Below are 13,706 nucleotides of genomic sequence, written 5' to 3'. Positions count from 1 at the left end.
TTTTTCATTTCTTGAGGGAGATTGCATTGGAAAATGTTCGATAAAAAAATCCGGTTATGAGGAAGCATTTTCTGATAAATCACTGTTTTTTTTCCAGGTAATTTTCACGTCCTGGAGAATGTAAACGTGCGTGATCTCGTCGGACGGGCTTCATCCCATCCGCCTTCACGCTTCAATGAAGCTCTAGGATATAGGTTCGCATCCTCGAATTATCGGTAAGCTACACACGAATATTTATCAATGTCCGTTTAATATCGCTTTAAAGGCGTGTTTATCTTTGCGTGAAAGTGCAAATTTCCAGATTTTAACCGCTTTTCTCCACGCTTAATACAAATATCGCGAATCTGAGCGAATCATTAATCATATAAGTTACGTATATAACGGCTGTGAGCTTTTACGAGATGGTTTACAGCGTAACTCAATAAAAAGAGGAATAAAATACATATCTTAGCACGTTGTTGAAATGAATAAAATATATATATATGCGAATGTCTTTTTGATAGAAGAATATAAATATTTTTTTACGTTTTTTATGTATACATATAACATGCTTATATGTAAATGTACAGAAAATTAGGCAGGGTTTGGCGCGAACCCTACAATGCGACTTTCGGGGCGTGACATTTTCAATAGAAGCGATTTTCCACTTGAACGCACAGTACACGTGGCCGGAAATTTCGCAACCACTAACATAAATTTTATCCTAAATATACTGACAATGACTGTGCGTGATTCGTTGTTCGATCACGCGAGTAGTAGAACTGAATTTTGCTACAGAAAATCGATATTATTGATCGCGTACTTTTTCCCTACGATGTAGGCAAACATAATAGACTGTACAGATAGATTGTTTATGGATTTATGTAAAGGAAGACTGACGCCGTTTACATATTTATGGAGAGAACGATTTGTTTTTTTTTGCGACATATTTTTACTATGTCCAATTTGAATTAAATATTTTCTGGAAACATTTTTATGTAAACTTGCTTTTTATTAAATTGCAAACTTACTTTATTTATTTTACAGTTTCTGTAAAATATTTTACATCTAATCGTGTACTATATATGTATAAAGATAAATGTTTGTTTGATCTCGTTTTTTCGTGACTAATTCATCATTATAATTTGTGTAATATATAAGAAGAAAGATGGCGAAAAGGAAGATTGTAAATTATAGTTACATACCTATGTATATATGTATAATGAAGACCGCCAAAGCACAAGAGAGAATATATACATATATACATATATACAATATGTATATATATATATATATATATATATATATATATATATATATATATATATTTCTCATTGTGCTTTTGCCGTCCTTAATGACTCGGATGTTTGTTAGCCTCTTGTCGTAAAACTAGTTTCACAAGCTGGTCAATTTGACCTTATGGCTGGAAACCGCAGGTTTAAACTTATATAACTTCACTTTGATACAGACACTATAAATCTCAGACAGTCCTTAATAAAGGAGAGCATATTTAAGAGCCAACTAAATACGAGAGTGTATTTGTTATATTATTCAATCTCGTAAAAGAGAAATGCAAATTAAATAAAGTTGTACCTTAGCTCATACATATTTGCCCATTTCACAAAGATAATAATATTTTTATTGAATGCACACAGCAGCAAAAAATACAAAAATCAAAAGTATAAACAGATAAAAACTGCACATCAAGCGATTTATTTGACTCTCTTTATTAAAAGGAAAAAAAAAGATCTGAAAATATTTTCTTATTTCTTCATTAATATCATACGCGTGGGTTTTATATTTCGTGGAAAAACGACTTCTCATGTATAATAAACAAAATTCATATACATCTCTGCGAGATGTAAGAAAAATTATGTGGAATATTCACTCTCTCTCTTTCAAAAAGAAATACCATATATTTTTTACGAGTATGTATACGCGTGCTGTTTCACAGTTCACGCGCGTCCCTTTTTCTGCTTCTCGCACACGTGCGATCTGTCAAATAACCGGAGGAAGGGCCGCGGTCTCTCTCGCGTTAAGAAGGAGCTTTTCAGGTGGAAGGAAGGAAAGTCCGAACTGTAACTTTCAATACCCCGGTAAAATATTTTTCCCACGAATCCGTCCTATATTCGTCGTTACACGCCCAAGATCGAATCCGCCGCGTTTTTTTCGTCGCGATTTGACATTTTTTCGCTGCGCGCACGCATATGTCACCTCGCGATCTCAACTTCTTTATACCCTTCGGCATTTGCCGGATGTATATCGCGATTGAAAATCTCGCGACGTTTTTACGCGCACGAGGAAATTTCCGGCGTACAAATTATCCCGCGAAGATAGGTATCGCATGCGACGAAGGAGATTTGTTCAGACCGAAAAATCGATTTCGGCACGGCTGAAAATTTATCGAGGGATTTCTTCCGCATCAGCATTTTTATTTTTCGCCTTCTCGTCGGTATATATTAAATTGAAAATCCTTAAACTATATCGTAATCCTTGCTTCGTTTTTTTTACAAATCTTACAGCTACTTTTAACTTACCTTGGGAAGTATCAAGTCCCATTTAGTGGGGGATTAAATTGGTAATACTATATGCTATAATCTGCTTTACTTGCATCGTGTCTTTTTTTTTTACATCGTAGTGTCTGCAATTACTCCGTGAGCATCGCATGCACGCGACTAATACACAGCTAACTGTTGTCTATCGATTTGCTAATTCCAACAATAGCGAGCGTATCTGCGAGCGTTATAAGACGTTGACAGTCCGCGAATCAATATGCTCTCGGTCGCAGCTGGTATATAAGTGCACATGCCGGAATGTATTGCACGCGGACAGAGATTCGAAGCGAATTTCCTCATCCTCCTGCTTCCCGAAACTCTTCTCGAAATACGCGCTAAAAGTTTATTTGCCTCGTTGAATTATTTATCGCGCTACCCGTGTTCCGATGACACGAGTCTTATAATGTCCCTTCCGACTTTATAATTTATCGCCAACGGCTAGGATAACAAGGTGCCAATAAGCGAGAGCCTTAATAACGTAGAGCTGTAATAGTATAATGCTATATATATATATATATATATATATATATATATAACCGGACGCTATTCAGACGAACGTCATCGGAGGCTTCCGAAAGAAAATCCTGGACGTCGTTATTGCATATAAACCAGGCATTCCGGCATTAAACAGGATTCATCTATCCCGCTGTGATAAGTACGTTTCGCCCTGAGGCCTGTCTTTCAATAAGAGGGAAATTGAAATTACCCTCCTACGAGGGAAAGGAAAGGGCGAGGTAACGCAATTTCTCCGTTCTCGTCCGTTCGAATTAACGAGTTTTGACGCAAGTCCTTCCGGTCTGTGTTTTGCTCTATACACATCCGCGCGTTATCGGAAAGCTGTAATTTGTTTTTCGCTCGATCGAGGTTCTACGCGCGAAAAGTTGCGCCGACGAATTTGCATCGAAATTTCGTTTTTATACGTGTGTACGTTTTATTGTTAGCAGTGACTCTCTCTCTTTTTCTCTCTACCTCGATTTTTAACGTATTTATTTTTTACACTTTTACGAGGAATACACAGTTGAAAAATTTGTGTCAAATTTAACAGATATCACATGTCAGAGAGAGAGATATCACCCCAATGGTCCACATAATATTTTGTGTTAATTTAACATATGGTGTTAATTTAACATAATATGGATATGTTAAATGGAGGCATAAATATTTTAACCCAAAGTAAATGCAAAACTTCAAATATTTTAAAATAAATTTTGTGTAAATTAAACATTGTTCTAATGTAAAAATTAACTAAAAATATTAATTTTAGATTTGATCATCCTTACTTATATTATAAAATGAAAAATCTTCTGTAAAATTTAACAGATAAATCTTGTTACTAATAAAACAAAACATATTTTTACATCTTTTTTCAGTTGCTTTAATAATTTAACATATAAGTTTAATAAAAACAACAGCAATATGTAAAATTAATACATGAATGTGTTCAATATTTAACACAAAAATTTCCACCGAGGACCGTTTTTAATAAGAACACAAACACAAATTTTTCTACTGTATAAATTTGACATTTTACGTTACGACATCTTATATATTATTTCGTAACATTATACCGATTAAAACGTGTATATATATACATATATAATCTTCATTATGCGCATCCTTATATCAATTATTATTAACCAACGCAGCTATTAATAGTTCGCAATGAAATGATTTGACCAATTTCCGCGGAATATGCATGGAATGGACGGCTCAATTAGATAACTAGTTTTATGTCAAAGCACGCTTATATGTATATATATATGTATACATCCGACGTTATATCGAGAGCGACGTAACGGCCGGATAGGCGGCTAGATGGAACAATGTAATCGAACGGCTATAAATGTTGTAATCGACGTGGGGTATAACGAGGGACCTTGTGCTTCGAGGAAAGTGGGTGATATGAGTCTACGTATTATAGGGCTGAACGTCGTGTGACGGATATGGAATCGTGATGTAGCACAATTTATACCGCGCGGGAGACACAAACAGGCGCATGTTGCAATATTGTGCGTTTGTTATCCCGCAGAAGACTAATTATCTTCACGTTAATGTAATTTTAACGCTCGCGAATGTGACGCTGAGCATTTAAACATCTCGCGGGATTACGCCAATTACTTAATCGCGTACCTTTTTTTATCAGCTCAACCCTTCGCACGTCATTAAGTCATATGGGGGAGCAAAAATAGAAAAACGGAATATTCGCTTCTTTCTCAGGGTGAATGCGGATATTACATGTATTAAATATAGATACTTAAATAGAGAGAGAAGGTTGTAAAGATATTTATATATATTAGTAACCTGTGAGAGAGGTTAAATTCTGAATGTGTAGGTACTGAGAAAAAATTGGTTAACTTGACTAAACCTTTCAATTAAATATTATCTTGTTAATTGAATATATAAAAATATTTAAATTACATATAACAAAACGTATATATATATTTGACTTAAATATTAATATCATTCAATTAACAAAAAAGTAATTTAGTTGAAAAATCAAACACATTTTTTAGTGTGTAAATTTTATTTACGCATTACATATTTATCCTAAAAATAGTAATTTTATATATACCTATGTATAAATAATATATAATATATGAATAGGATCTATATATATATATATATGGATTTTTACGGATATATTTTTAAAATAAAATAATTTATTAGTTTACTCTAAATTTTATTATATATATAAATAAACAGAAATGTAGAAAGTAAAGAAATAAATAATTTCATGCTTCACAAAGCCCTATCTATGTGTAAGCATTGTGAGGAATTTGTAAATTATAGTACGTGGACGAGTAGAGAGAACTGTTTACAACGTGTTTACAACGTGCGACCACGTTGCGCTACTCTCCTAATGATTATCGAGCAACCTTTTAAGCAAAGTGGGTGAAAGTTGTGGCGGGACTGATCAATAAATTGAAAAACGTCAGGCAGATATATAATTTTTGGGGGATGAGAATCTCTGGATTAAAAATACTATCTCGTAAAAGTCTCCGTAAGTCTCGCGTTAGAAATCGATATAACTCTTATTTATCTTGATGATTGTGTGATGTCGTCGCGCGTCGCCGACCTAGGATTCTTGTACGAGGGAAGCAACACTTTTGATTGCGATGATCCATCTGTCACGCACGCAAGCGCGGATGATACATTATATTAAGGGAAACGGTCAAGGTTACGTCTCCGATATCGATAGCGATATTCGGGCGAGTAGAACAGGTCACCTATGAATAACCGCACGAATTTTGGCCCCATCGTATATTATTTCCATCGGCGTCGCCGCTTTCTCTGCTTTCAACTTCTCTGCGCAGGAGAGTCCGGGGTGTTGGATGTATTATGCAGAGCTTCGAGTTAATTCGGTATTACCGAGAGATCTACCTAAAATATTCACAGCGAGAACGAAGACGCCAATTGGTCGGATGATGACGTTTCCGTCGAACGGTATTCGAAGCGTAGCGTAAATGTAACATTAAATGATTTTCAGTCTTCGACTCGCGATATTAGTGACGTTATTATTAGTGACGTGCTTTCTTTTTTGGCAGCATCTTTCGTCTGATCTCATTAACTTTAGCAATATACATATATAATACAAGAGTTTATATATGTATGGAATATATGTTTAAAAAAATTTTTTTATATCCCTCCTTTTTCTCCTTTTACATTGCATAATTTTGAAACCTTTATATGTATAATTATTAAAAAAAATAATAAAAACACGTACATATATATATATATATATATATAATGCGGAGATTATATATTAATCTTTACAAATCGTATGCGCATTATATAAAGAAACGTGTTTGCATGTACATAAATATGCATTGAGATCAAAAGATGCAACGGAAATTTAAAGCATTTTGATACATTTATAAAAACGAAATTAATTTTCTGAAAAACATATATTATTATTAATCCTGTCTGTTTAACTCTCTCCAATATCCTTGTGTATCAATTGTTAGAATATTACAAATATTTTTAGACAAATATAGACTTTGATTGATTAGCTGTAAAAATGAATGTCTTAAGTACGGTGTGTAATATCATCGTCTGACCAATGTTAGCTCATTCCACTTGTTGACACAAGAAACTCGATATTAGCACGTCCAAAATGACGCGTGACGCGATAAAGGATTAAACACGGATAAATCACGTTGCATAATAATACGTGCCTCTTATTTTTTATTTATTTAACAACGCGTCGTAAATTTTATAATTTAATTAAGCAATTTAAAATAATGTAACATACCCGGCAACATTTTTCTCGCGGAATAATTTAGCTAGAGCAGGACTGAATATAATTTTTTGATAAGAAAAAAATGTGCACGGCGTGCGTGGAAAAAAATACGGTAGCATTATTTTTACCCACATTCTTTTCGATAAATGTATACTTGTCCTGTATGTGCTTGCAGGGTGTCATGTACGTTCGTAATTTTTCATGCGGAATGCAAGTCTCGAGTAAAATAAGCATTCTCACGACTTTCTAACCAAAATCTAGTTACAAAACGCGTGCGCGACATCGTTGCACCGTAAAATATGCTCCCTCGGGAAATAACGTAGAATTTTCGAGAATCGATTTACGTGTCGCGTGACCGACATATTACGATGCCATTGAACGGGCACGGATCTTAACTCACGATGTGTTATTATGCGTTGTTTATCGCGAATGTATACATATTGCGTTAGAGCAAATAGGTTGCTGTGCAATTATAAACAATATTATTGTCATTTGTATTCCCAACGCACGTACTATGTATCTCTTTTACGTCGTCGCTGCGTAATATATTACTAAAGGTTAATAAATTACTTGTAGTAGATATTAAAGGTAAATTTTGCGGAATATGGTCCACACAAACTGCGCAAATTTCCATTAAATCTACTGGTGACTCCTGCGCGCGTCAAATGTATGTGCTATTGAAATATTGTTATGTGATTTTTTCGTGTTACAAGAATAGTATGCTTGTTGCGAGCAAAGTTATTTTTTTTTTGTGACAGAAAAAAATATTTAACCGAGAGAGAGAGTAGATTGTAATAATTTTATTATTTAAAAAATAGATCATATATATTCAGCGAGAGGATAATAGTTTTAGTAATAGTTTAAACAATTTTAAAGTTGATAACAATTTTTAAATGTCAATGCTACGCTCGGCTAAGCAGGTTGGATATAAAGACTGAATTGAATCTCGAACATACAATATACAATGGAATTTATTGTCTCGTAAACCAGTAGATATTTATGGATCCATATGACGCAAAATTACAAGTTTTATGTTATGTCCTCTGATTTTTACGACTCTTTATTGCAAAAATGTTTTAGCAATAAATTATATATCGATTGTCTTCTTCTTTTTTTTCTCTCGTGGAGCAATTTTTCATAGAATTTTTCAACTTAACGTAAAGTGGAACGATTATACGTGATTAGGTTACGAAAATGTAATTCGGTATTAAGCTATTAATGATGGTCGGAAATGGCGGAAACACAGCGGTTGGTAATGAATCTATCGTGTTTAAAGTTCACTATTTTCCAGTGAGTTTCACGAGATTTCGCATTACAATTTGCGTTCCTGCAATTTGTTAAGTGCTTTTAACGGTATAATTGATTCCAGCAGCCAGGCTATGTATCTCGTCGGAGATATGGTAAAGGGACAGATTTAAAATTTCGCGGGAAGTTTTGTCCTTAGCTTGGAAAAGCGTTATATGCTCCACAGATTTCTTCGTTCGCTTGTATTTTCATTTTCTCGGGGCTTTCGGGTTTGTATCCATCTGTCGTTCGGATAAGATCTCAGAGTCGGCTTTAGCTGCATTCGCTGACATTTCCATTCGATGTGCCTATCGCACATCTTTTTCCACAGAGATCTCTATATATATTTATTTTTACACTAGCCGTTGGTTGACAGAGAGTATTACGGTGAGATTTTACGGGCAATATTACCGGCGACAGGAGTTAATGGATATAAGCAAAACTGGAACTGTATAGACTTTATTCCGGCTGCGTGTATTGAAATATTTATATCCCGGGAAAAAAATTTTTATATATAACAATATAAAATTATACATATGATCGCAAATTATATATGAAATATGTCCATCATAATTAGATAAAAGTGCTTTTTATATATAATTATATAAATCTATATATATACTCGTATATAATAATTAAATAAGTATTTCTTCATATATAATTTGACATGATTATATATAAACCCTTATAATTTATATATAAATTTATATCATTATGTATAAAAATGGACATATTTCACATATAATTTTTTTACGATTATATGTATAATTATACAATTATTTATATATAATTACATATAAAAAATTTGTTCCCGGGATATTTTTATACTATAACGAGTGCACATCCGTGTGTATATTGAAACATTTTTATTATGTCATATTCCGTTATGGAAATATGGAATATGGTGTGTTATAAGATGTTGGAATTAATAGTATGATCATGTTCTTAAAGTTTTGAAATCGACTTTTCATTAATGAAGGTCGTTAGTTGTTGTAAGTTTTCAAAAGTTCAACATTGAACATCTTGGCAATTAAGACTCAAGCTAAAAGTTTTAAAGTAAAGGAAAAAAAAATAAAAAATTAGCCTTAAATTAACTGAAAAGGAATATTTATTTTATTCAATACATTCGTCAAGAATTAACTTTTTTGTCACTTTGTTACTAAATTTCCGGGTTAAATTTTTATTTATACGTTAATTCCAAAGAGTACGCTTTATATTGATTTTTCTACGTTTTAATAATACACATTCTATAGTACATAATATTCCAAGTATATTAAATATGAAAAAAGTAAACGAGAGAAATTGATAATGAAGGTCTATTCTTCCAGAAAACTGAATAGATCTTTTGGAAACAAAAATGTAGGTATAATATTCTTCCCAAAGGGATTTAAACAATATTGAAAGTTTTCAAAAGGTTTGTAATATATCGGAAAACTAAAAACTCTCGGCGAATAGATTATAAAAACTCAACTCTTTTTATTAATATTATGCTGCATATTTTAATAGTAATATCGTAAAGTATTATATTATAAAATTGTCGAGATATTTTCCAATAATAAATATAAAAATGTATATATTTGAAAAATTCAATCCTTGCCAGGTATAACTTAACGAATACTCGAATAGAGGAAATTGCAATTCAAAACCGTCTGCGGACTTACAGATCGACTATGTGGACACAGCGATTATACAATATTCATGAGAAATATTTCGTTTCTCGTTCTACATAGCGATGTTAGAGTTAACTCGGAGACGTAGTTACATAGAACGGCAACCGAGATCCATTTCTATGATTTAGACGATGTAACCTGACGTAGTAGTGTCCTTTGCTTCACATCGCCAGACAATTTCAAATTTTCATCTTTTCTATATTATTTTCTTCAAGTATGACCTTATATTATATGATCATTATATATTATATTACACGTTACATCATATAATAGACTGCTTCAAATATTTAAATCAAATCTCGTGTCCAATGATTTATCATTCTGTGTGTTTCATATTTTCAAATCATATTTTATTATTGATTAAATTTATTATTTACATTCATATAATAATATTATTATTAAATTTATTTCATTTTATTATTTCAAACTAAAGTCACGCATTTGTGAGAAAGAGCGTAATCAAGTATTGTAATTATTTTGAAATTGTCTCTTTAATTATAGTCGCGCACGACAAGATTGCGTAAGATCCAGGTTTATAAAATTTGTAGCTTCTCTTATAAATGAAAGTATTTAATACTTATAGTTGTCGCGATCGTTTTATATTGTTCTTGATTATCGCATCGCCTTTTTAATTGTCGCGGACTCGAGCTGCAGCCGCGTTGCAATTGCCGCAATTGCGGCGCTGCACCGGATGAGACGTGGTCGGTCCGAAAATATGTGAACGGCATTCGCCATCCGGGCAGGTCAATAAATTAGGAAGGAGGTCGGTCGAGAAACTGTCGTCGTTTACGAGAAACGAATTTCGAATAGAATAGTCTTGAAGGGTATCATCTTTAACGTATGTCTTTTGACATTTCTCGAGGTTGTTAATGTTCTGATTTAATCAGAAAAGTGATTTTTTTTAAATTATATTCAATCGCGATACTGAAATCAATTGATATAGAAAATGCTTTTTATGTGTTATTGGTTATTATAAATATTTTATAAATAGCTATGAAATTTTATCCATAATATAAAAATATTCAATATCAGTTTATTAAGTTCCTATTAAATGTAAAATATTAACGCGTAAAATGAAAATATAAAAGGAACGTTATTTTTTAAAACTTTACAGGGAAAATAAACATCTTTGTTCGCGACGTCAAAGAGTTAAAATAATTAGTATTAACAGAATTATAGGATCGTAGATTTAAAATCAAGAATAATTGAAAACAAAAGGGATATAAAATTATTAAGTTTTTATTAAATTAAAAAATATGAATATAAAATTTGGATATAAATATATTAAGAGAGTTATTTTTTAAAGCTTTACAGTGCTTTACAGGAAAAATAATAAACACCTTTATTCGCCACGCCAAAGAGTTAAAATAATTGGTATTAAAAAAGATTGATAGGATCATAGATCTAGAATCAAAAGAATAATTGAAGATAAAAGAGAGACATAAAATCGGAATACCGTAGAGTTATATGGTAGACAAGAGCGTGTCGTAGCGCGAAATTTGTGATGTAATTAAAATGCTATAATTCTTCGAATAACGCCTTTGTCGACACTCCATTGTATCCTAATCGGTCATCAGCATGTATAGCTTTACAGTCGATGAAACTAATAAAAGTATGCTGCCCGAATAATTCGCAAGTTCAACAGAAACTCGATGGCTAGTTTATTACTTTATTGTTTTATTTCTCAAACACTTATTGGAGTCGATATTCCATCAACTGAAAAATATATTAAATAAGAGGAGGGCTTTTTTTTATTATAGAATATTTTTTTATAATAAAATTTTTAACTAAAGTGATTAAAAATTATATGTATAGATTATATAAATGCATTAATGGATTTTTGGAAGAAAATATTGTTTTCTAAATATTGTCTTCTTCCAGAATAATAAGTTCAAGATTGGAAATTGTCAGTTGAACATTTGTCATCGGATTACTTTGACTCGCTACTGCATGTATCAAAATCTAATTAAATTTGGTAATTTGATATTTATGTGCTTCTCTCTGTGCGGCGGAAGAGCTTCTATGCATGGTCTCGCGAGGATTAACAGTTAATTTTCAAGTTTTATGTAGAGTGTAACTCAACACGTCACATTAAATAAGAAAGGATCGATAAAAAGTCAAAGGTGAAACTTTTATGAAATTCGTTCGAGGTGCGAGACTGCGCTGCGGAAAAATGCGTTTGTTTAAAATATACCGCAACGTGAAAATCCCGGCGAGAGAGAATAAATCTGTGTAATTAAGCTGCAATTTCCGAATAATATTTTTAAGGATAATCCTCGGCTCACGCGGAGATATGTCGGTTTGTTTCCATAGAATTTAAATGAGATCGCGTATACGATACACCCCGATACCGGCCGGCTTTAATGGATTAATTACGTGTAAACGTTATCCTGTGCTCTCAGTTGTTTGAACTTCAAACTGTGCGTGACATCAAAGTCCGCAACGCTCGGACGAGCTCTCTCTCTCTCTCGATCTATTTGTCGTTGATCTCTCATTGAAGGCATTTCCCCATAGTCGATCTGTCCTGTGTTGAGAATTACAACGGACGGTGCATTCGATGCTTCGGCAATAAACAAAATGGATCGGACATGGTTTGTTAATTACTATACGGTTCTATACCCGACAGTCACGCGGAAGTCGTATTCATCCCCCGGGGATTAATTTGTATTCTTTTCAAAGTGAACTGTCATTGAAAGCACGAAAAAAATTTGTGTCAAGCTCCAATGCTGCTCTCATGTGCCAGATACGATTTTTAGCACAATCCAGAACGATGTATTCGATTAATTATGAACTGCAAGACGGAAAATTTAAAATTGGAAAATTTAATATTCATCTCTCTTCGACAATAGAAATCCGATCTATTTTATACAACGGCTAAGTTTTTTCCCTAGAATTTGTGCTTTTTTAATGATAGAAAGCATGTAAGACGCGTAATGAATTATGAGAATATAAATCGCATAATTATATAATGATTTAAAATGATTGCTTTGATGTAATTTAATTTTTCGATCAAAAGCATTAGCGTGATATCTAATTAGCGCGGTTCATTCACTTGGTATTATCGAAGTGAATTATGGCTTTAATAGCTTATTAATCGACCCTAAATTCTGTGCTGGTAGTTAATAATTACGACTATATTAATAATGCGTTATCGATCAGGACCCTTCGCCCTTTCTTCCTCGAAAACACAATCTTGATCTTGGAAAATGGCAATCTTACTGAACGGACGTGCAACGAGTCTTATCCGTAAAATATGGGCGCCTCCGCAATTTTATCAGACAAATTTTACAGCGGAAGAAATTAATGATGCTGTCATGTTCACGTCTCGTATAATAAAATGGTTTTAAACTTTTCTGATGCGTATCCTGGGAGGAGTGAACATTTATTATGTACATTTAATATGATTATCAGGGTTTGTTCCAAAGATAAACGTTTTTTAATTATTCAGACCGATTTACGTTTGTCACGCTCTATTTTAATATCCGTTTAAAGAGTGCGGTTAAACATCCTTCCTTATCTTATTTTCAATTTATCTAAATATCACGACTCAAATTAATAAAATGTACGATTAATAGATTGACCGTAAAAATACCTAAATTTGAAAGAAACATACAAAAAAGAAGATCAAACATTTTTTTGTACATTTTGTTGAAAAGTTGGAATATTATTTTTGTTCGATCTATATTAATTTGAAATGTTGCCATCCGTTTGCCAATGAATTTTTTGGATCTTCAAATAGAACATGGAAATGTCGAACGAGAATCGATCTAAATTATTGAAAATTGGAAGTGGTAAAAAAAAAAAAAAGAACCGCGCATTCTTCGTGTCGGGTCGATATATTCCCATTGACGTTTTATTTGTCACTCTGGATCTGTTTCACCTAATTCACCATCCGATCGATCAGGACACGAACGAAACACGTGTACTTTTGTACTACTCGCTTTAGAAATCTTTGATCAGAGAGAGAGCCAATCATTC

At 32.8% G+C, this 13,706-nt stretch overlaps 1 protein-coding gene across 2 annotated transcripts in view; it reads left to right on the top strand.

The window, feature by feature from the left end:
- Positions 1-13,706, top strand: part of Syt7 (Synaptotagmin 7) — a 174,247-nt gene that overhangs the window by 6,524 nt on the left and 154,017 nt on the right. For both annotated transcript variants that reach the window (XM_085480069.1, XM_085480070.1), the window contains exon 2: positions 98-215. The gene's annotated coding sequence lies outside the window, so the exon portion shown is untranslated. The remainder of the gene's footprint in view (positions 1-97; positions 216-13,706) is intronic.

This window comes from Nylanderia fulva, unplaced genomic scaffold (genome assembly GCF_048542155.1).
Source record: "Nylanderia fulva isolate GAGA-0341 unplaced genomic scaffold, ASM4854215v1 Scaffold14, whole genome shotgun sequence".
In the NCBI taxonomy this organism is placed as follows: Eukaryota; Metazoa; Arthropoda; class Insecta; order Hymenoptera; family Formicidae; genus Nylanderia; species Nylanderia fulva.
Note: the sequence above shows the minus strand (reverse complement) of the source record. Positions and strands in the feature narration are given on the sequence as shown.